Source organism: Salvelinus namaycush, chromosome 12 (genome assembly GCF_016432855.1).
Source record: "Salvelinus namaycush isolate Seneca chromosome 12, SaNama_1.0, whole genome shotgun sequence".
Taxonomy (NCBI): Eukaryota; Metazoa; Chordata; class Actinopteri; order Salmoniformes; family Salmonidae; genus Salvelinus; species Salvelinus namaycush.
In genome coordinates, this window is record NC_052318.1 from 30,242,464 (window position 1) to 30,265,980 (window position 23,517).

At 43.6% G+C, this 23,517-nt stretch overlaps 1 protein-coding gene across 1 annotated transcript in view; it reads left to right on the forward strand.

The window, feature by feature from the left end:
* LOC120057078 (UV radiation resistance-associated gene protein-like) overlaps positions 1–23,517 on the forward strand; it is a 148,305-nt gene that overhangs the window by 108,781 nt on the left and 16,007 nt on the right. The window lies entirely within an intron of this gene.

Consider the following 23,517-nt stretch of genomic DNA (forward strand, 5'->3'; position numbering starts at 1 on the left):
CAGTGAGCTGGCATGCCTGCCTGCTTGTTTCTCTATCTACCACTGCATGTGTGTGTCCCAGTGTTTAGCATCAATGGAGGTATTTACTGTGCTTGGCCACCATATTAAGTTCTCTGATTTTTACTATTGCATTAGGCATAAATGCTGAGTGTGTCCATTTTTCCCAGGAAAACATTGGAATGATATTCCCTTTCCCTATTTATACTGTACCTTGCTCTTCTTTTTTGAATGTCTGATATAAAAACCTCTGGTGTTATTGATTGTGAGGCATAATGTGGACATTCTGTTTCACTGCTTGCCTGGCTGGCCCTTGAGAAGCTGACCACAATCTGAGGCTTTATGATACTGGAGCTCAGGAGTGGCCTAGCTTAGAGACGGGTTATGGCTAGAAGGTCTGCTAATACTTTATGTTCACAACCCTATCCTTTTGGTTCCTTCCCTTTCTTACACACGCAAATGTGCACACATAGACACATGAGTGTGCACACATACAAACACACACACTTTCTCACTCACTTATGTAGCAGTTAGACGTACACACACTTGTAGTCAGATATGTGAGAGAAAGACCACTTGTTTCTGAAGCGATTACCTTTTTCCCTCAATGATCCAAATTCCTCCACGGAGGACTGCAAGAGTAGGTAAAGGGATTTAGGGTAAAAGTGTGAAATAGTGGTTTTAGACATTTGATGGCAGCACTCCTCTGTAGTTAGTGTTTTAATCCTATTTTATTATGTCAGTATACAGAACCAGTAAAAAATGTGGACACACCTACTCATTCCAGGGTTTTTCTTTATTTTTACTATTTTCTACATTGTAGAATAATAGTGAAGACATCAAAACTATCAAATAACACATATGGAATTATGTAGTAACCAAAAAAGTGTTAAACAAATCAAAATATATTTGAGATTATTTAAAGTAGCCAACCTTTGCCTCTGACAGCTTTGCACACTCTTGGCATTCTCTCAACCAACTTCAGGAGGAATGCTTTTCAAACAGTCTTGAAGGAGTTCCCACATATGCTGAGCACTTGTTGGCTGCTTTTCCTTCACTCTGCAGTCCAACTCATCCCAAACCATCTCAATTGGGTTGAGGTCGGGTGTTTGTGGAGGCCAGGTCATCTGGTGCAGCACTCCATCACCCTCCTTCTTGGTAAAATAGCCCTTACATAGCCTGGAGGTGTGTTTTGGGTCTCGTTGAAAAACAAATGATAGTCCCACTAAGCGCAAACCAGATGGGATGGCGTATCGCTGCAGAATGCTGTGGTAGCCATGCTGGTTAAGTGTGCCTTGGAATTCACCAACAAAGCACCATCACACCTCTTCCTCCATGCTTCATGGTGGGAACCACACATGTGGAGATCATCCGTTCACCTACTCTGCGTCTCACAAAGACAAGGCGGTTGGAACCAAAAATCTCAAATGTGGACTCATCAGACCAAAGGACAGATTTCTACCGGTCTAATGTCCATTGCTCGTGTTTCTTGGCCCAAGCAAGTCTCTTCTTCATATTGGTGTTCTTTAGTAGTGGTTTCTTTGCAGCAATTCGACCATGAAGGCCTAATTCACGCAGTCTCCTCTGAACAGTTGATGTTGAGATGTGTCTGTTACTTGAACTGTGTGAAGCATTTATTTGGGCTGCAATTTCTGAGGCTGGTAACTCTAATGAATTTAGCCTCTGCAGCAGAGGTAACTCTGGGTCTTCCTTTCCTGTGGCGGTCTTCATGAGAGCCAGTTTCATCATGGCGCTTGATGGTTTTTCGACTGCACTTGAAGAAACTTTCAAAGTTATTGAAATTAAAGTAACGATGGACTGTCGTTTCTCTGTGCTTATTTGAGCTGTTCTATACATAATATGGACTTGGTCTTTTACCAAATAGGTCTATCTTCTGTATACCACCCCTACCTTATCACAACAACTGAATGGCTCAATCGCATTAAGGAAAGAAATTCAACAAATTAACGTTTAACAAGGCACACCTGTTAATTGAAATGCATTCGAGGTGACTACCTCATGAAGCTGGTTGAGAGAATGCCAAGAGCGTGCAAAGCTTTCATCAAGGCAAAGGGTGGCTACTTTGAAGAATCTCAAATACAAAATATATTTTGATTTGTTTAATACTTTTTTGGTTATGACATGATTCCATGCGTGTTATTGCATTGCGTTGATGTCTTCACTATTATCCTACAATGTAGAAAATAGTAAGAATAAAGAAAAACCTTTGAATGAGTAGGTGTGTCCAAATCCCAGAGTCGGCAAAGTGGAAAAATCTGCCGTTCTGCCCTTGAGCAAGTCAGTTAACCCCCAACAACTGCTCTCTGGGTGCTGATGACGTGGACCTCGATTAAGGCCGATTAAGACCTCGACCAACCCTCGGTTGGGTTGCGTGCAACTGACTAGGTATCCCCTTTCCCTTCCCCATATGTCTGCTGCAGAGGGACAAAAGAGAGCCATGAGAAAACAAGTTTTAAACAATCATGGAAATTAAAGTGCTGAAAACAAATTGCCTCCCTATTTTAAAAAGATGGAGAACAAGCTATACTGGCATTTTGGTGCAGGTAAAGCCAGCTATGTCAAATCAATAAGATATATCGTCAATAATAATATTCTGATATGTCACTGTATTGACCCCCCCCCCCCCCCCCAATCACTATAAATTAGGCTTTTTGGAAAATAGCTCTTAGCTCTCACCCACCAAAACAGAGCGGCAAAAAATCCCAGGTTCATCGTTCACATGGGAGACTTTGAAGAAATGTGGTCAGTGTAACGAGTCAGGCTTTCACTATGACCTGTAGTAAGGACTAATACAAAATAACCTGGTCGTAAAGCCCTCCCATAAAAAGAGAAAATGTACCCTTTCAGAGAGATGGAGTCAGTGGAAGAGTTAGAGGAGCTGTGGTTGGCCAGCAGGGCCAGGATGGGCACCTGACCACAGACCGATTTGTATATTCCCCCAGCTACACAGTGCACTGTTTTTAGAGGCCTTGTGGAAACATGCATGCTTAAAAAATAAAGATGAAATAAAGGTTCCTATTAAAATACCGCAACACTTTCTCCCAAATAAAACAATTTATGTGACCGACCAGACTTTGGCTAAAATGTAATTAATGTTCAAATGGTTATATTTGGCAGTGCCTTATGAAAGGCGTACGCCACAACTGGGGCAAAGTTTGTTTTGTTTCTTGAGGAACAATTTCCTCCATTAATACATCTTTCCATGCTAAGCAGGAGACTTTAGACTCGTGCCGGCTCAAGCCAAAATTACCCACCCTTTCACTCCATTCACCAGCCATAGTGAGTGTGTTCCAAACCCTACCCCTGCTAGGTTCCATCTACCATTTAGCCTTCAAAGATTTGAAGCTGCCCTCAAGGATGGAACCAGAATCCTTTGAAAGGGGAATGTACTGTGACTGTGAGGTCACCCTCGTCAAACTGTTTAAGGAGATCCGGACAGAGTCACCATGAGAACTAACTGCCATAGAATTAACACAGGATAAATTATGGTCCTGCTAGTTTTCCTGCATTACTAACAGGACACTTTGACCCCTGTGTGTACAGTAAAAGAGGCAGTGTGGGTGTTGGATTTCTCTGCTCTACTGTAACATGGATCTAGTGTTACAGTGGATGAGAGTTCACCACTCCTCTTTAGGACCAGACCAGACAGACCCCAACCCCATGGACAGACAGAGGGTGGCTCTTTCAATAGGTGTCACTATAGCACAACATGTTGTTACTGTATAATAACCATATGTTATTGCCAATGGTCTGCTTATTTGTCATCTCAAACACACAAACAACCCCTATAGGTTGTTTGTTGTTTGTGAGGCTCTGTATGGCTGTGTATGGATAGAGATGAGGTCTACCCTTCAGTGGTTGGGGTCAATGGGGAATAACTTGGCTCTTGTCACCGGTGGTTTCCTAATTGAATTTCCCATTAATCTCACACAGACTTTCCCATTCATTTTACACAGCCTTTCCCATAATTATGTGACTCTGTTGACTGGATTTGGTGGCACTATAATTCTCAATAATGTGTAACAAGGGGCGTGCCGGGCTGGTTTGAATTAGAGCAATGGTACTGCAGTGAACACATCACACCTGGTTTGGATTAGAGAGATGGCACTGCAGTGAACACATCACACCTGGTTTGGATTAGAGAGATGGCACTGCAGTGAACACATCACACCTGGTTTGGATTAGAGAGATGGCACTGCAGTGAACACATCACACCTGGGATGAATTACCACAGGGAGAGAAGGAAGAGTGGAGGAAAAGGAGACAGAGAAGGAGGAGGACAGATGGTGTACATTTAGGATGGGAAAGGAAGTAGTGAGATGTACCCTAATGGAATATTAAGTGCACTGTGTTTGTAAGAAAAATAGGTACAGGAAATATCATATTTTGCTTGGTCCAGGAGCTGTTTCAAGATATGCTGCCTATGGCCAATGTTTCTTTAGGTTTGGCTAATTTCATGAATTTCTTACTGTGATAAGGTCACTGCCAACACCAATAATTACATTTGAATGCTCATAATCTTTCATCTCGGCTCTCAGAACCAAATCTTACCCTATGCAACAGTCTGCCACGAGGGACTAGATCATCTTTAGCATATATACCAAGCTAATCTAATAGAGGTGTAGAAGTGTCCATACAGCGGATGGGCCTAGTGGAGTATAAACCCTGGGAAACAGGGAATCTGGAATTTGACTCATCCCTAACTGCTACTGAAGACTGCAGGAATTCTGGGAAATGTGGGGAGAGATCTCATAAACAGAAACACTTGTGTTGTTTATGTACTGTAAAACGTCAGTCTTCATTTTGGTGCAGGACGTATCATGATAATGGTAATGTCAGTTTCAACAGTGCCTCTTGTCAGATTTAAAGGAGCATTTATATAACAGCCAGTCCTGGTTTTAACCCTTTCCACTCACAGCCCCTGCCGTCCCATATATGGGTTGAAAATGGCAGATTTTGTCATTGCTAAGCGCTTAAATTGGAACGCAGTGGCTGTACAGTAAAATGCTATAAATGATGTCAGAGCTAAGTTTCTCCACTTCACAGCGCTGTATGGATTTTGACTGACAGCTATTATAAACTTGTGCACCAAAAAGATGCCCCCAGCCCTCCCACTAATTGGGCTACTTGGGCTACACATTTGTTGTTGTCTGAGTGAGGGAAATGCGCTAAATCGAGGAGTCGATCTGTTCTAAAAGATGAGACATTGAGGATTACAATAAATACCGCTTTGTCATACAAGCAAACCACACACACCCATGAGTCCAAATGTGCACTTCACATCTCCATATTTGAAAATTCATATAATTTACAGTATCAACCCTTATATGATTTCTATTTTTGATCCAGGATGGACAAAAGGATTACCTATATAAGAATGCTGTTCATTGACTACAGCTCAGCATTTAACACCATAATCCCCTCCAAGCTCATCACCAAGCTCAGGACCCTGGGACTGAACACCTCCCTCTGCAACTGGACTTGCTGACGGTCCACCCCCAGGCAGTGAGGGTAGGCAACAACATATCCGCCACACTACCCATCAACACGGGGGCCCCTCAGGGTTGTGTGCTTAGTCCCCTCCTTTACTCCCTGTTCACCCACGACTATGTGGCCGTGCACGACTCCAACACTATCATGTTTGCTTACAACACTACAGTGGTAGGCCTGATTGACGACGACGATGAGGCAGCCTCTAGGGATGAGGTCAAAGACATGTCAGTGTGGTGTCAGGACAACAACCTCTCCCTCAACGTCAGCATGACAAAGGAGCTGATCGTGGACTACAGGAAACGGAGGGGCGAGCACGCCCCCATCCACATCGATGAGGTTGTAGTGGAGCGGGTCGAGAGCTTCAAGTTCCTCGGTGTCCACATCACTAATTAACATGGTCCACACATTCAACCACACAGTTGGGAAGAGTCTACGACAGCGCCTCTTTCCCATTAAGAGGCTAAAAATATTTAGCATGTAGAAAAGTTCTGCAGCTGCATCAGCAAGTGAAAATAGGAGGCTGCAGATTGCATAGAACGAAGCAGCAAGGATTGTTTTAAGGTGGAGATATGGTTCTTCTGTTGTAGTCATGCGCAATGCTCTTTGTTGGTCATCAATCAACAAGATAATTGAAAAAAACATGCTTATTTTATTTCATAATATACACCATTTAAAACGGCCAAACTCTATTCACAACGGTATTCAGTTGGTAAGAGACAGACATTCAGTAAATACTAGGAATAGATTGTCCACCATCTATGCGTTGTCCAGACAGAAAAGAGAATTAGGCAAAAGAACATTTCGATTTGGAGCAATAAAGAAATGTAATCATTTTTACTGAGCAAACCAGAAACCTCTCAATATATAAATTTAAACAATACTTTAAAACCATTTAAATATAATATATAAAAATGTTGTGTTGGACTATAGTAGATGAAGAATCAATATCTTTTTAGACTGAGTATTTATCGGGTCAATATGTTAGTGTATTATGTCTGTAATAGTGTGTTTATATGTGAAAATGTGTTCGTATTATAAATTGTATTTAATGTTTAAGGACTCTTGGAAGATTAGTCCAAATGAGGACTAAAAGAGATCAAAATAAAAAATGAAATCAAACCATTGAGAGCATTTTGACTAGCTGCATCACCGTTTGGTTCAGCAACTGCAAGACCACAAAGAGCTACAGAGGGTGGTGAGTACGGCCAAGTACATCTCTGGGGCTGAGCTTCCTGCCAGCCAGGACCTCTATACCAGGCGGTGTCAGAGGAAGGCCCACAAAAAAATGACTCCAGGCCACACAAGCCATAGACAGTTCTCTCTGCTCCCGCAGGCGATACCAGTGCACCAAGTCTGGAACCAACAGGACCCTGAACCGCTTTTACCCCCAAGCCATAAGACTGCTAAACAAGACTGCTAAATAGCTAATCAAATGGCTACTCGAACTACCTGCATTCACCCTTTTGTGAACAAAGTCTCTTGCACAAACATATATACACACACACACATATAACATGCGCACACTTGCATACTGACGCCACACACACATTCACACGCACAAACACACACTTTCACACTCACCACATACGCTCTATTATCTATCCTGTTGCCTAGTCACTTTACCTCTACCTATACAGTTGAAGTCGGAAGTTTGCATACACCTTAGCCAAATACATTTAAACTCAGTTTTTCACAATTCCTGACATTTAATCCTGTCTTAGGTCAGTTAGGATCACCACTTTATTTTAAGAAGGTGAAATGTCAGGAAAATTGTTGAGAGAATGATTTATTTCAGCTTTTATTTCTTTCATCACATTCCCAGTTGGTCAGAAGTTTACATACACTCAATTAGTATTTGGTAGCATTGCCTTTAAATTGTGTAACTTGGATCAAACGTTTTGGGTAGCCTTCCACAAGCTTCCCACAATAAGTTGAGTGAATTTTGGCCCATTCCTCCTGACAGAGCTGGTGTAACTGAGTCAGGTTTGTAGGCCTCCTTGCTCGCGCACACATTTTCTATAGGATTGAGGTCAGGGCTTTATGATGGCCACTCCAATACCTTGTCTTTGTTGTCCTGAAGCCATTTTGCCACAACTTTGGAAGTATGCTTGGGGACATGGTCCATTTGTCCCTCCTCATGATGCCATCTATTTTGTGAAGTTCACCAGTCCTCCTGCAGCAAAGCACCCCCACAACATGATGCTGCCACCCCCGTGCTTCACGGTTGGGATGGTGTTCTTCGGCTTGCAAGCATCCCCCTTTTCCCTCTAGACATAACGATGGTCATGATGGCCAAACAGTTCTATTTTTGTTTCATCAGACCAGTGGACATTTCTCCAAAAAGTATCATCTTTGTCCCCATGTGCAGTTGTAAACCATAGTCTGGCTTTTTTATGGCAGTTTTGGAGCAGTGGCTTCTTCCTTGCTGAGCGGCCTTTCAGGTTATATTGATATAGGACTCGTTTTACTGTGGATAAAGATACCTTTGTACCCGTTTCCTCCAGCACCTTCACAAGGTCCTTTGCTGTTGTTCTGGGATTGATTTGCGCGTTTCGCACCAAGTACGTTCATCTCTAGGAGACAGAACGCGTCTCCTTCCTGAGCGGTATGACGGCTGCGTGGTCCCATGGTGTTTATACTTGCGTACTATTGTTTGTACAGATGAACTTGATACCTTCAGGCGTTTGGAAATTGCTCCCAAGGATGAACCAGACTTGTGGAGGTCTACAATTTTTTTCTAAGGTCTTGGATAATTTCTTTTGATTTTCCCATGATGTCAAGCAAAGAGGCACTGAGTTTGAAGGTGGGCCTTGAAATACATCCACAGGTACACCTCCAATTGACTCAAATGATGTCAATTAGCCTATCAGAAGCTTCTAAGCCATGACATAATTTTCTGTTATTTTCCAAGCTGTTTAAAGGCACAGTCAACTTAGTGTACTATATGTAAACTTCTGACCCACTGGAATTGTGATACAGTGAATGATAAGTGAAATAATCTGTAAGCAATTGTTGGAAGAATTACTTGTCATGCACAAAGTAGATGTCCTAACCAACTTGCCAAAAGTATAGTTTGTTAACAAGAAATGTGTAGAGTGGTTGAAAAACGAGTTTTAATGACTCCAACCTAAGTGTATGTAAACTTCTGACTTCAACTGTATGTACATTGCTACCTCAATTACGCCCTACCCCTGCACATTGACTCGGTACTTGTACTCCCTGTATATAGCCATGTTATTTTTTTACTCGTTATTTTTATTCACTGTGTATTTATTCCTTGTCACTATTTTAATCTTTAACTCTGCATTGTTGGAAAAGGACCCGTAAGAAAGCATTTCACTGTTAGTCTACATTTGTTGTTTAAGAAGCATGTGACACATAAATTGTGTTTTTTTTTTTTTGCATTATACCCTGGGTTGTCCTGAACAGAATTAGCCTATGTTTGTCGTATTGTGAAGGCAATTTGCCGCGGAACACGCACTTGAATGCACTCATGACTCTGTTCTATGCACACCAAAATTACCATCTGTTTGTCTTAATTGGCTTTTCAAGCCTAACACTGTAACATCATCTTTTTTTTGTACTTAGCTAGCCATGTTGGCAATAGAATAAGCTTTCAAATTATACTAACCTGACCCAGATTGCGCTTTATAATGGAACGGTTTTGGATTGCGTAAACAACAACAGTAATTATGTGATGGTGAGGACGCAGGGCTGTGTTCCAAACAAAAAACTACAATTGTGCTTGTTTCAGTTCCTCATTGGCGAAGCTAGGAGAGCTAAAAGAAAAGCACCTTATAGTTGAAGGCTATTTCCTTGAGTCATAAAAGTGCATTGAAATTACTTAAGAACTGTGTACAGTTTGGAGAGGTGTTTGGCCACCTCTCCAACCCTCATTTGTTCTTGTCTTGCACCTGCTCTACTCTAAAATGTAATTCAATATTCCTATTATCTTACTGAATGTATCCAGAGTATTTTCAGATTTCATTATTGACAAATGCTGTGAAAAGTACAGTAAATGTAAAATGCACATAAAATCAGCAGTGTTGAGTCCCAGCTGCCCACTGCACTGAGGCTAGGTAACACTGTCACCACCGATAAATCCATGATAATCGAGAATTTTAATAAGCATTTCTCTACGGCTGGCCATGCTTTCCTCCTGGCTACCCCAACCCCGGCCAACAGCTCCGCACCCCCCGAAGCTACTTGCCCAAGCCTCCCTAGCTTCTCCTTCACCCAAATCCCGATAGCAGATGTTCTGAAAGAGCTGCAAAATCTGGACATGTACAAATCAGCTGGGCTAGACAATCTGGACCCTCTCTTTCTAAAATTATCCGCCACCATTGTTGTAACACGGATTTACCAGTCTGTTCAACCTCTCTTTCGTATCGTCCAAGATCCCTAAAGATTGGAAAGCTGCCGCGGTCATCCCCATCTTCAATGAGGGGGACACTCTAGACCCAAACTGTTATAGACCTATATCCATCCTGCCCTGCCTTTCTAAAGTCTTCGAAAGCAAAGTTAATAAACAGATCACTGACCATTTCGAATACCACCATACCTTCTCCGCTGTGCAATCTGGTTTTCGAGCTGGTCACGGGTGCACCTCAGTCACGCTCAAGGTACTAAACGATATCATAACCGCCATCAATAAAAGACAGTACTGTGCAGCCGTCTTCATTGACCTGGCCAAGGCTTTCGACTCTGTCAATCACCGTATTCTTATCGGCAGACTCAACAGCCTTGGTTTCTCAAATGACTGCCTTGCCTGGTTCACCAACTACTTCTCAGAAAGAGTTCAGTGTGTCAAATCGGAGGGCCTGTTGTCCGGACCTCTGGCAGTCTCTATGGGGGTACCACAGGGTTCAATTCTCGGGCCGACTCTTTTCTCTGTATATATCAACGATGTCGCTCTTGCTGCGGGTGATTCCCTGATCCACCTCTACGCAGACGACACCATTCTGTATACATCTGGCCCTTCTTTGGACACTGTGTTAACTAACCTCCAAACGAGCTTCAATGCCATACAACACTCCTTCCGTGGCCTCCAACTGCTCTTAAATGCTAGTAAAACCAAATGCATGCTCAACCGTTCGCTGCCCGCACCCGCCCGCCCGACTAGCATCACTACTCTGGACGGTTCTGACTTAGAATATGTGGACAACTACAAATACCTAGGTGTCTGGCTAGACTATAAACTCTCCTTCCAGACTCATATCAAACATCTCCAATCCAAAATTAAATCTAGAATTGGCTCCCTATTTCGCAAAAAAAAGCCTCCTTCACTCACGCCGCCAAACATACCCTCGTAAAACTGACTGTCCTACCGATCCTCGACTTCGGCGATGTCATTTACAAAATAGCTTCCAATACTCTACTCAGCGAACTGGTTGCAGTCTATCACAGTGCCATCCATTTTGTCACTAAAGCCCCTTATACCACCCACCACTGCGACCTGTATGCTCTAGTCGGCTGGCCCTCACTACATATTCGTTGCCAGACCCACTAGCTCCAGGTCATTTATAAGTTTATGCTAGGTAAAGCTCTGCCTTATCTCAGCTCACTGGTCACAATAACAACACCCATCCGTAGCACGTGCTCCAGCAGGTATATCTCACTGGTCATCCCCAAAGCCAACACCACCTTTGGTCGCCTTTCCTTCCAGTTCTCTGCTGCCAATGACTGGAACGAATTGCAAAAATCGCTGAAGCTGGAGACTTATATTTCCCTCACTAACTTTAAACATCAGCTATCTGAGCAGCTAACCGATCGCTGCAGCTGTACATGGCCCATCTGTAAATAGCTCACCCAATCTACCTACCTCATCCCTATATTGTTTTTATTTACTTTTCTGCTCTTTTGCACACCAGTATTTCTACTTGCACATCACCATCTGCTCATCTATCACTCCAGTGTTAATTTGCTAAATTGTAATTACTTCACTACTATGGCCTATTTATTTCCTTACCTCCTCATGCCATTTCCACACACTGACTTTCTTTTTTTTCTATTGTGTTATTGACTGTACGCTTGTTTATTCTCTGTGTAACTCTGTTGTTGTTTTTTTGTCGCACTGCTTTGCTTTATCTTGGCCAGGTCGCAGTTGTAAATGAGAACTTGTTGTCAACTAGCTTACCTGGTTAAATAAAGGTGAAATAAATAAATAAAAAAGTGTAATGTTTGTGTTCAGTCTTGTCTCAGGTGAACTGTTGTGTCCTCACCTTTCGTCTGATCATTTCACCATAATCTCAAGGGTTCTTTTTCGATTGCTTCCATGGTTATGCATTTGCTTTTTATAGTTCTTCTGTTAGAAACATTTCAATGTGCCCATATCCATATTGGCCAATTTCCACAAATCTAAGGAGTTAAAATGGTAAAACAGTACTTTGAGCATTTGATTCAACCTTATAGAGTGCCAGATTGGTAGGCTTTGCACTATTGATACTATTCCATTGGTTCCATTGCTCATTGAGCACAGCTATGTTATTTGAAAGAAACAAATACCTTTTGAACCCTGGTGTGGTAACGGTCAGGGATGCATGTTATCAGTCAGGAGAGAGCATTGCAGGCAGTCATGCTCTGTAGTCTGTAGTAGTGAAGCACATATTACGAGGCTCCACTGATGAATTAACCTGGACTTCATATCCCATGGTGCCTCACAGTGATTGATGAGGCTGTTTATGCTTGAGCGCCTCATAAAAACATTCTGGGTTAAGACCTGTCATGCCTCCTGGCTTCATACAGGTGTGTGGTTTGGTTCGCATGCAGTGCTATTTACAAGGCCTTAGAAAATGGCCGACTGGATGGGGCAGAAGGCTAGCATAGCTTGGTTAAACCAGACTGAATGCTACACTCTTCAGTCTGGTTTAACCATACTAGGAGAGGACTGCTGCTGTGTGAGAGAACCTGTATCAAGAACACCGAACAAAACAGCATAATGAGGTAATATGTAGTCCCCGGCTGCTCCCATGGTGGTGGGACGGTCAAGAGGAGAACAGCTGTGCCAGCTGCCCTGGCCGTGGAGAATGATTGGTGGGCATCGCCTTGGCTATAGCTCCGTTGGCTTTTCAGACATAATTAACTTACCATCTCCATCATAGTGCTATTGACCGATGGCATGTGTTCACTAGAAGGGGCTGTGGTTTGGTTAGCGTGAGCCGACAGACTGAGCAGACAGTGGCCCAAGGAGTCATTTGGTTGTCTACAGTACAAACAAGCTCTTTACACGCTGAGAAATCTGTCAATTGAATGTGTTATTGGGTATTCATGCTTAGAAGGTAAATGCAAAAAATCTACAGTATAAATATTCGATTTTGCTTGGTCCAGGAGCTGCCTATGGCCAGTGTTTCTTTCGGTTTGGCTAGTTTCATGAACTTCATGAACTTGGTAAATGTGGGGCGATACCTCATAAACAGAAACACGTGTGTTGTTTATGTACTGTAAAACTTCAGTCTTCATTTTGGTGCAGGACGTTCCATGATAATGGTGATGGCAGTTTCAACAGGGCCTCTTGTCGGATTTAACAGAGCTTTTAGTGTACAACATATTAGGAACACTTTCCTAATATTGAGTTGCACCCCCCTATATGCTGGACGGCTCTATGTATGAGTTGGATGCCTAAGGTATGTATAGTTTCTGCTGTAATAACCCATAGTTCTTTGCAGGTTGACATTTATTGTCATGAGTCTTGTCCTGAAGGCAGAACTGAGCGATTTCCCCTTAGATAGGCCAGCTGTAAAGTAAAAATGTACTATATTGTAAAAGTTCATAAAAACGTGCTTTTTGTTCTTAATTTAAGGTTAGTGTTAGCCATTAGGTTTAAAATCTGATTTCATTACTTTGTGGCTGTGCCAGCTAGTGACGACTCTGCAAAGCTGTTTCCAGAACAAGATTCATGACGAAAACGCTAACCTGCTAACCGTTTCTGGTTATTCAGTTTTACATAAGCAGGTCCATTCTCGTAGCTGTGTTCCAAGAAGTCTGGTCTGCGCCCACGGGTCATTAAGATATGCTATGGCTGCGTCAGCTAGAATCTAGAGGAAACAGGCTAGTGAAAGCAGTGGACACAGGCCCGCTTATCAACGCAACATGTGGATCTGATGTTGTGGAGGAGGAGAAGTTATGAAGCATAAAGAGAGAGGAAGGCACTGGTCCAAAAGGATGAATTGCTTACTCATTCAAGGCTTGTTTGTTGTCATAATTTGTGTGGCAGATGGAAGATGTTGCTCTTTTTTTTGTTACTATGGTCTCAGATAAAGGAAAGTTGTTTTTGCATTTTCACTACATTATCTAGCTACTGTTATATGATACAGATTTATATGAGTGACCCAACCAAACTCAGTAATGGTTAACACACATGCCACAGTTTTATAAAGAAAAAGCACTTGAAGTATTGTTAATGACAGCCTTCTCCCATAGCCATAGTGCTGTTCCCGTAACAGCCAGGGACTCTCATTAGAGACCGTATGGAGTTATATGGACCACCACTACATATTATCCTGACCTCTACTGGAGGCCCTGTTATTGACCTGGGACTGGCCTGGGAGGCCACACCTGCTAGGGCCCCTCTAAAGTGGGTGAAAGTCGAGCCAACTGAGGGCCCCTGATTGCTGTCCTTAGGGAGTTGAAAAGAACTAAGCCTAGTCTCCCTCATGTATTATGAGAAACACTAATACTATTTTAATGTTTACCATAGGGGACAGAACCCCAGATTTTACCATCAGGATTAGTATTTAGTACTATTCTGATTGGAATTCATGAGTAGGCCTAATTGTCGATGGTGGAGTCAACTGACATCCAGTCAACTGACATCCAGTCAACTGACATCCAGTCAACTGACATCCATTCAACTGACATCCAGTCAGCTGACATCCAGTCAACTGACATCCAGTCAACTGACATCCAGAGGGTAATGAGAGTAGCAACACGCATGCCCCTCCCACCTGAGGATCTGTCTTTTTCAGCCATCTATTTCCCTTGTTTGAGTGGAGCAAAATCCACTTGTCACTTAAATCTTTTATTTAACACACCATCTCAACACTTACATCACAAGAAAGAGAAGAAAGATAACTTTATTTTGATGGGGGTACATTTTTTGTGGAATTGAAAATAGTAAATAATTTAATACAATTGAAATGTTTACAAATTAGATGCGCCGAAATGAAAGCAAATTCCAAAAATGAACGCTCAGATTCTATTGATATTATCTCTGATTTTGCAAACAATGTAAAGTATTTTTAGATCAATTTAATCTAGAGCCAAGCATGTACAGTTGAAGTCGGAAGTTTACATACACTTAGGTTGGAGTCATTAAAACTCGTTTTTCAACCACTCCACAAATTGCTTGTTAAACTGTAGTTTTGGCAAGTCGGTTAGGACATCTACTTTGTGCATGACACAAATAATTTTTCAATAATTGTTTACAGACAGATTATTTCACTTATAATTCACTGTATCACAATTCCAGTGGGTCAGAAGTCTACATACACTAAGTTGACTGCCATTAAACAGCTCGGGAAATTCCAGAAAATGATGTCATGGCTTTAGAAGCTTCTGATATGCTAATTGACATCATTTGAGTCAATTGGAGGTGTACCTGTGGATGTATTTCAAGGCCTATTTCAAACTCAGTGACCCTTTGCTTGACATCATAGGAAAATCAAAAGAAATCAGCCAATATCTAAGAAAAAAATTTGTAGACCTCCACAAGTCTGGTTCATCCTTGGGAGCAATTTCCAATCACCTGAAGGTACCACGTTCATCTGTACAAACAATAGTACGCAAGTATAAACACCATGGGACCACTCAGCCGTCATACTGCTCAGGAAGGAGACGCGTTCTGTCTCCTAGAGGTGAACGTACTTGGTGCGAAAATTGCAAATCAATCCTAGAACAACAGCAAAGGACCTTGTGAAGGTACTGGAGGAACAAAAGTATCTATATCCACAGTAAAAGGAGTCCTATATCGACATAACCTGAAAGGCCGCTCAGCAAGGAAGAAGCCACTGCTCCAAAACTGCCATAAAAAAGCCAGACTACGGTTTGCAACTGCACATGGGGACAAATATCGTACTTTTTGGAGAAATGTCCTCTGGTCTGATGAAACAAAAATAGAACTGTTTGGCCATCATGACCATTGTTATGTTTGGAGGAAAAAGGGGGAGGCTTGCATGCCGAAGAACACCATCCCAACCGCGAAGCACGGGGGTGGCAGCATCATGTTGTGGGGGTGCTTTGCTGCAGGAGGGATTGGTGCACTTCACAAAATAGACGACATCATGAGGCAGGAAAATTATGTGGATATATTGAAGCAACATCTCAAGACATAAGTCAGGAAGCATACTTCCAAAGTTGTGGAAAAATGGCTTAAGGACAACAAAGTCAAGGTATTGGAGTGGCCATCACAATTCCCTGACCTCAATCCCATAGAAGATTTGTGGGCAGAACTGAAAAAGCGTGTGCGAGCAAGGAGGCCTACAAACCTGACTCAGTTACTCCAGCTCTGTCAGGAGGAATGGGCCAAAATTCACCCAACTTATTGTGGGAAGCTTGTGGAAGGCTACCCAAAACGTTTGACTCAAGTTAAACAATTTAAAGGTAATGCTACCAAATACTAACTGAGTGTATGTAAACTTCTGACCCACTGGGAATGTGATGAAAGAAATTAAAGCTGAAAGAAATAATTCTCTACTATTATTCTGACATTTCACATTCTTAAAATAAAGTGGTGATCCTAACTGACCTAAGACAGGGAATGTTTACTAGGTGTTTAAATGTATTTGGCTGAGGTGTATGTAAACTTCCGACTTCAACTGTAGATTTTTCATCGGAAGGTGTCCTGCAATTGACACACATGTTGAATTATGCAAGAGAATATGACAACAGTAGTTCATGGGGCAGTCTAGACAGAGCAGGTAGGGTAGACAGAGCATGCAGGGTGGACAGAGCAGGTAGGGTGGACAGAGCAGGTAGGGTGGACAGAGCAGGTAGGGTGGACAGAGCAGGTAGGGTAGAAAGAGCAGGTAGGGTAGACAGAGCAGGTAGGGTGGACAGAGCAGGTAGGGTGGACAGAGCAGGTAGGGTAGACAGAGCAGGCAGGGTAGACAGAGCAGGCAGGGTGGACAGAGCAGGCAGGGTGGACAGAGCAGGCAGGGTGGACAGAGCAGGCAGGGTGGACAGAGCAGGCAGGGTGGACAGAGCAGGCAGGGTGGACAGAGCAGTTAGGGTAGACAGAGCAGGCAGGGTGGACAGAGCAGGCAGGGTGGACAGAGCAGGCAGGGTGGACAGAGCAGGCAGGGTGGACAGAGCAGTTAGGGTAGACAGAGCAGGTAGGGTAGACAAAGTGTTTGGTAGTTGCATCCCTGTTCCACCCATTTATGTTAATTCATTAATATTCTGTATGCAGATACACCTGCTGTATTTATGTAAATGAGGCACATATCATTTTCTTTATTTTAACAGAATCTTTTTTTAAATACAGCCTACAATAAGAAAATGTATGAGTACATAAACATTTTTGAATTTGACAATAAATACATCCCTGAATTCACACACAAATCCCTGTACTCCATTCATAATTTGTCCGTGCCGGTAAACATTTTGTGCTATAATTCCTTCAATATCTGATGGATTATAAAAATAAATAAAAAGTTGAGTATCTTCATCCGTTGTCCAGCTGTTGCATTTATTAGAATAGTTTTTATAACCTTTTAACAATTTCCGTTGTGAATGAGAAGGTTGAGTCTCTATAACCTTGTGACGTGAAAATAACCCTCCTGATGAACCACATTACAGGTTTCCTGTAGTGAGTCTGCTCCCCATCCCTGGTGGACGTCTAGGCACACCACTTGTCAGGTGATTCTAATAACCGCTTGAACCGTTGTGACTTCTGTGCGGACAAACGGCGTGTCAAATGATCTCATGGTGAATAGGAGCACTCCATTATGAAGGCCGGCCCGGCCCGACGGCTCTGGTAAGGAAGGTCGCCAGCAATTAACCTCAGAACTGGCAAGAGGCCCCCGCCAAGGCATTCTCAGATTTGAGGATGATTGGCTGTGACAATAACAACGTAAACAATAAGACATGGCATAAGCCGGGATGTTTACATCGCTGCGGCAGAGCCTGAGTTGAAAACAAACAGCGCCTCACAAAGTGATGGGTGGCATGTAAACCAGCGGGTTGGGATGCTTTATTCAGCTGAAGTGCATTTTGTTGGGCCCGGTTGGATTGAAGTAGCTGAGCTGTACACAGACACTACATTCCTCTGGCTCTTAGGCCCTACTGTGGTGGATGGGACTGGGAGGTGTCTTTGACTCCTCTAGTCGTGGTTAGAGCTCCATTCACACATCCTGCAACACACTGCAACACATCATGCCCAGCCCTCAGGCGGTATCAAAACACTAAGACAGCTTCCTGTGTTCTACCAGTGCTCTATACAGGAGTCTGTGAAGTGGCTAAATGCAGGTGTCTGAATGACAGGGAGGGGACAGACTCAAAGGTCTGTGAGAGGAGCTGTGCTGGATCTGTTTGTCAGGCCCCCAGCTAGCATCACGTCATGTGAAATAACCCTCCCCCTATGGGTGCGGCCAGCCGAAAATGTGAAATGACAGGCTGACCTACAGTCAGAATTTTGGACACACCTACTCATTCTAGGGTTTTTCTTTATTTTTACTATTTTATATATTGTAGAATGATAGTGAAGACATCAAAACTATGAAATAACACATATGGAATCATGTAGTAGCCAAAAAAGTGTTAAACAAATCTAAATATATTTGAGATTCTTCAAAGTAGCCACCCTTTGCCTTGATGACAGATTTGCACACTCTTGGCATTCTCTCAACCAGCTTCATGAGGTAGTCACCTCGAATGCATTTCAATTAACAGGTGTGCCTTGTTAATTTGTGGAATTTCTTTCATTCTTAATGCGTTTGAGCCAATCAGTTGTGTTGTGACAAGGTAAGGGTGGTATACAAAAGATATCTCTATTTGGTAAAAGACCAAGTCCATATTATGGCAAGAACAGCTCAAATAAGCAAAGAGAAACAACAGTCCATCATTACTTTAAGACATGAAGGTCAGTCAGCGCTATGATGACAGGATGGCGACAGGCCGAGAACCATGATGAAACTGGTTCTCATGAGGACCGCCACAGGAAAGGAAGACCCAGAGTTTCCTCTGCTGCAGAGGATAAGTTCGTTCGAGTTACCAGCCTCAGAAATTGCAGCCCAAGTAAATGCTTCACAGAGTTTAAATAACAGACACATCTCAACATCAACTGTTCAGAGGAGACTGTGTGAATCAGGCCTTCGTGGTTGAATTGCTGCAAAGAAACCACTACGAAAGGACACCAATAATAAGAAGAGACTTGCTTGGGACAAGAACCAAGAGCAAGTCCAAATTTGAGTCAAAATTTGAGATTTTTTGTTCCAACCGCCGTGCCTTTGTGAGACGCAGAGTAGGTGAACAGATGATCTCCGCATGTGTGGTTCCCACCGTGAAGCATGGAGGAGGATGTGTGGAGGTGCTTTACTGGTGGCACTGTCAGTGATATATTTAGAATTCAAGGCACACTTAACCAGCATGGCTACCACAGCATTCTGCAGCGATTCGCCATCCCATCTGGTTTGCGCTTAGTGGGGCTATCATTTGTTTTTCAACAGGACAATGAACCAACACACCTGCGGGGTGTGTAATGGCTATTTGACCAATAAGGAGAGTGATGGAGTGCTGCATCAGATGACCTTGCCTTCACAATCATCCAAACTCCACCCAATTGAGATGGTTTGGGATGAGTTGAACAGCAGAGTGAAGGAAAAGCAGCCAACAAGTGCTCAGCATATTTGGAAACTCTTTCATAACAGTTGGAAAAGCATTCCTCATGAAGCTGGTTGAGAGAATGCCAAGAGTGTGCAAAGCTGTTATCAAGGCAAAGGGTGGCTACTTTGAAGAATCTCAAATATATTTTGATTTGTTTAACACTTTTTTGGTTACTACATGATTCCATATGTGTTGTTTCATATGTTTGAATTCTTCACTATTATTCTACAATGTAGAAAATAGTAAAATAAAGAAAAACTCTTGAATGAGTAGGTGTGTCCAAACTTTTGACTGGTACTGTATGTTGTACTCATATGAGCTATTTGTATGACTTAGAAATGTGCTAATTAGTTGTTGAGCTGGAAATGTTCATGTTTACGATAATATTTATTTACATTTTTATTCAGTCAACCCTCTCATTTAATCCAAAATGAAACACACCATGTGATTTGAGTATCATAGGAGAACAAAATCAGAGTTTATTTCTCTCCTTGTCAGTTTCCTAAACAACTGGTGTATTTAACAAGCCAGACCCTCCCTCCCTCCCTCCCTCTAAGCGGTTTGTTTCTCTCTGTGTTCAAGCCTGTGTTGTTGCTTTTAATTGAAAGCGACATCCAGCTTCATGTCAGACAAAGCTGCCTCACATTTCTCTCTTTCACACTCACAGCTTCCCTGTTATGTTTTCCCAACGCTCTTTATGTGGCCAGAACATTGAATGTTTTTCTATTTGTCCCTCAGTAGAGGGTGAAAAGAAGGAGGAGGGGGGAAGGGCAGTTGTTTGCTTAGACAGCAGTGAAGGGCCAGGATGTAATCCTTCCCCCTCCAAGTTCAGAGCCAAGAGCCGTCCACGCACACACACGCACACACACACAGGCACACACATATGATTCGGTGCTCTGCGGAATAACTTAATGTAAATGAACAGCAGGGAAACCAGTCCATGGCAAGCACGCGCCTCCTCAACAGACAGCCGGAGTCCTCCACACCTCAGTCCAGACTCCAGAGACAACAAAGCACATTGCAACTAGCCTACCACACATGGTCTTAAGGACGTGGCACAGATTACATTTATAAGGTTTAGGTAGACACTATGACATGGAGGGGGGCCATATCAGGGCTGGTGCCAACCAGACACTTGTTGGTCCAACACAACACTTGTTGGTCAAGTGTTGTGTGTAGTGCCCATTGGCAGAGAGTTGGCACAGACCTGTGTGAGCATGATGGAACTTGTTGAGAGAAGTGCTGCTGGAATGGCTGCTCCCTATCTTGTATCTTTCCTGGAGGCTTCAGCAGTAAGACACATACTTTTGTCCAGGTTCCAGGAGAGTCATCTCTCAGTCCTCTGAGCATTCGCACACTCAGGATCCTCTTCTCTTTATCCCCCTAACAATTACCCCAACAATAGTGTGCGGAACAATCCAGTGATGTCACCCCTCACTCTGTCGTTGCCCCTATCCCATTTCTGTGCTGCACACTTGGCAGGGTTTCAACACAGCCTGGGGGGAAATGATAGCGGTCACACGTACATGCATTCATGCTCACACACACAATAGCATGTCAGAAAGCTCACATCACGCGCACCTCTGAGCTGAGTCCCATTCAGTCACTAACAAAGAGTGAGGATTAAAAATGTGTTTTGCTGAGCCTTGTAGCTTGGCCATGAGTTTGTTGTCCTTGACTCAGTAATATGGCTGATCAAAATAAGTTTACCTACGCTCGAAACATAACATTTACTCTATGCTTATATCTCATCAGTATCTTCAGTGTTAGCTGTTGAGTTGTTTTATTTCATTTTCCTCTTAGGGGGGAGAGAGAACATTAAAGGCCCCCTGCCAAACGTAGCTATATTCTTTCTGGGTTTTAAAACAGGAAATATTGATCTTGGCCGACCATTTCAAAACCGATTCCTTTTGGTCTGCCTTCTGGACAGCGCTACACCGTCATTTGGTCAGACCCAAAGTTTTACTAAAACCATGAATGGATCCCAGTGTTGTTCTAGTATCACCAACAGGGGTTTGGAGCTATATACTGTACGCCTCTCCCTGCCTGGCTCAATCTGTGCTGCTTTTGGTCAAACACAAAACCTACCACAGAGATCGGGAGGTCTGTGCAGATACCATAGATAACTCTGGTTCCATGGGTCCCCCAGAGGGGAGAGAGGGGTATACCGAGCCAAAGATACACATGGGCATGAGCATTCGTGCATATGTACTGTATACATGCTGACACACACACACATACACACACACACTCTGTCACACACGCATAGATCCGCTCTCACACACATGCACTCTCTCACACACACACCCTGCTGTACTGTGTGCTCTAGCAGTGGCAGCAGGGACCCATGTGTTAATGCTTATGCCACTCCTCATGCCATTAGTCAAGCTGTACTAGAACCACCATACAGCATTACAGTCCTGACAGAATATTACAGCCCAGGCCACAAAAAACAGACTTCAATGAATGTGTTGACATGACTGCTGATCCCAGAAAACCATTATTTTCCTCTAACTATAAACACAAACTGGGAAATATGACCTTTGGCCCCCGGGGCTCCAACATTTACTTCTCTGTAATTCCTCTGTTATCGTTGTACTTCTCCCCAGCGTTTTCATATATATATATATATATATATATATATATATATATATATATATATATATATATATATATATGGTCTATGGTGTGTATATAGTCTATGGTGTATGATCGGTTTGCAGTGGTATGTAATGGGTGAGTGTAGGACTGGTGGGAGCAATACACTGGTACTGTGTCTGGCCTAATTAGAATCACATGTGCTTCATCAATCACTGTAGTGTAAGGCGTGGAGCGAGGGATAGCCAGGGAGGGAGAGCGGGATGGATCCAGGTTATGGCGCTGTGTAGAGGAGAATGGGTGTCGCAGTATAATGTAGAGAGAACAGATGTAGACTGACCGGTGAGTGTCTGTGACACAGGGCCTAGTGAGTTATATGACTGACATGGTGCATGTTGCTGCTCTGCTGTTGGGGAGAGATACAAGATTGTTTATTTAACCTGAGGACAGCAGGGGTGGCTTGGACTGCTCTCCCTCCCTGACTGCCTTGGTGTGATGCTGTCTTCTGTCATATACTGTATATAGTGATGTCATTACAGCTGCAAATTGAACAACCTGTCCACTCTGACTTTGGCTCACGTCCCTGTCAGTCGTAAGTTGACGTTGATTTTATGACGGATGAATGGAGGACTGGCGAGAGGGAGGTTAGAGGACTGGCGAGAGGGAGGTTAGAGGACTGGCGAGAGGGAGGTTAGAGGACTGGCGAGAGGGAGGTTAGAGGACTGGCGAGAGGGAGGTTAGAGGACTGGAGAGAGGGAGGTTAGAGGACTGGCGAGAGGGAGGTTAGAGGACTGGCGAGAGGGAGGTTAGAGGACTGGCGAGAGGGAGGTTAGAGGACTGGCGAGATGGAGGTTAGAGGACTGGCGAGAGGGAGGTTAGAGGACTGGCGAGAGGGAGGTTAGAGGACTGGCGAGAGGGAGGTTAGAGGACTGGCGAGAGGGAGGTTAGAGGACTGGCGAGAGGGAGGTTAGAGGACTGGAGAGAGGGAGGTTAGAGGACTGGCGAGAGGGAGGTTAGAGGACTGGCGAGAGGGAGGTTAGAGGACTGGCGAGAGGGAGGTTAGAGGACTGGCGAGAGGGAGGTTAGAGGACTGGCGAGAGGGAGGTTAGAGGACTGGAGAGAGGGAGGTTAGAGGACTGGCGAGAGGGAGGTTAGAGGACTGGCGAGAGGGAGGTTAGAGGACTGGCGAGAGGGAGGTTAGAGGACTGGAGAGAGGGAGGTTAAAGGACTGGAGAGAGGGAGGTTAGAGGACTGGAGAGAGGCAGGTTAGAGGACTGGAGAGAGGGAGGTTAGAGGACTGGAGAGAGGCAGGTTAGAGGACTGGAGAGAGGGAGGTTAGAGGACTGGAGAGAGGGAGGTTAGAGGACTGGCGAGAGGGAGGTTAGAGGACTGGAGAGAGGGAGGTTAGAGGACTGGAGAGAGGGAGGTTAGAGGACTGGAGATAGGGAGGTTAGAGGACTGGAGAGAGGGAGGTTAGAGGACTGGAGAGAGGGAGGTTAGAGGACGGGAGAGAAGAAGCGTCATCAAGCCAATGGGGATCTGGGTTACATGGAGAGAGCTATAGAGCGACAGAGAGAGGGAAATGGAGAG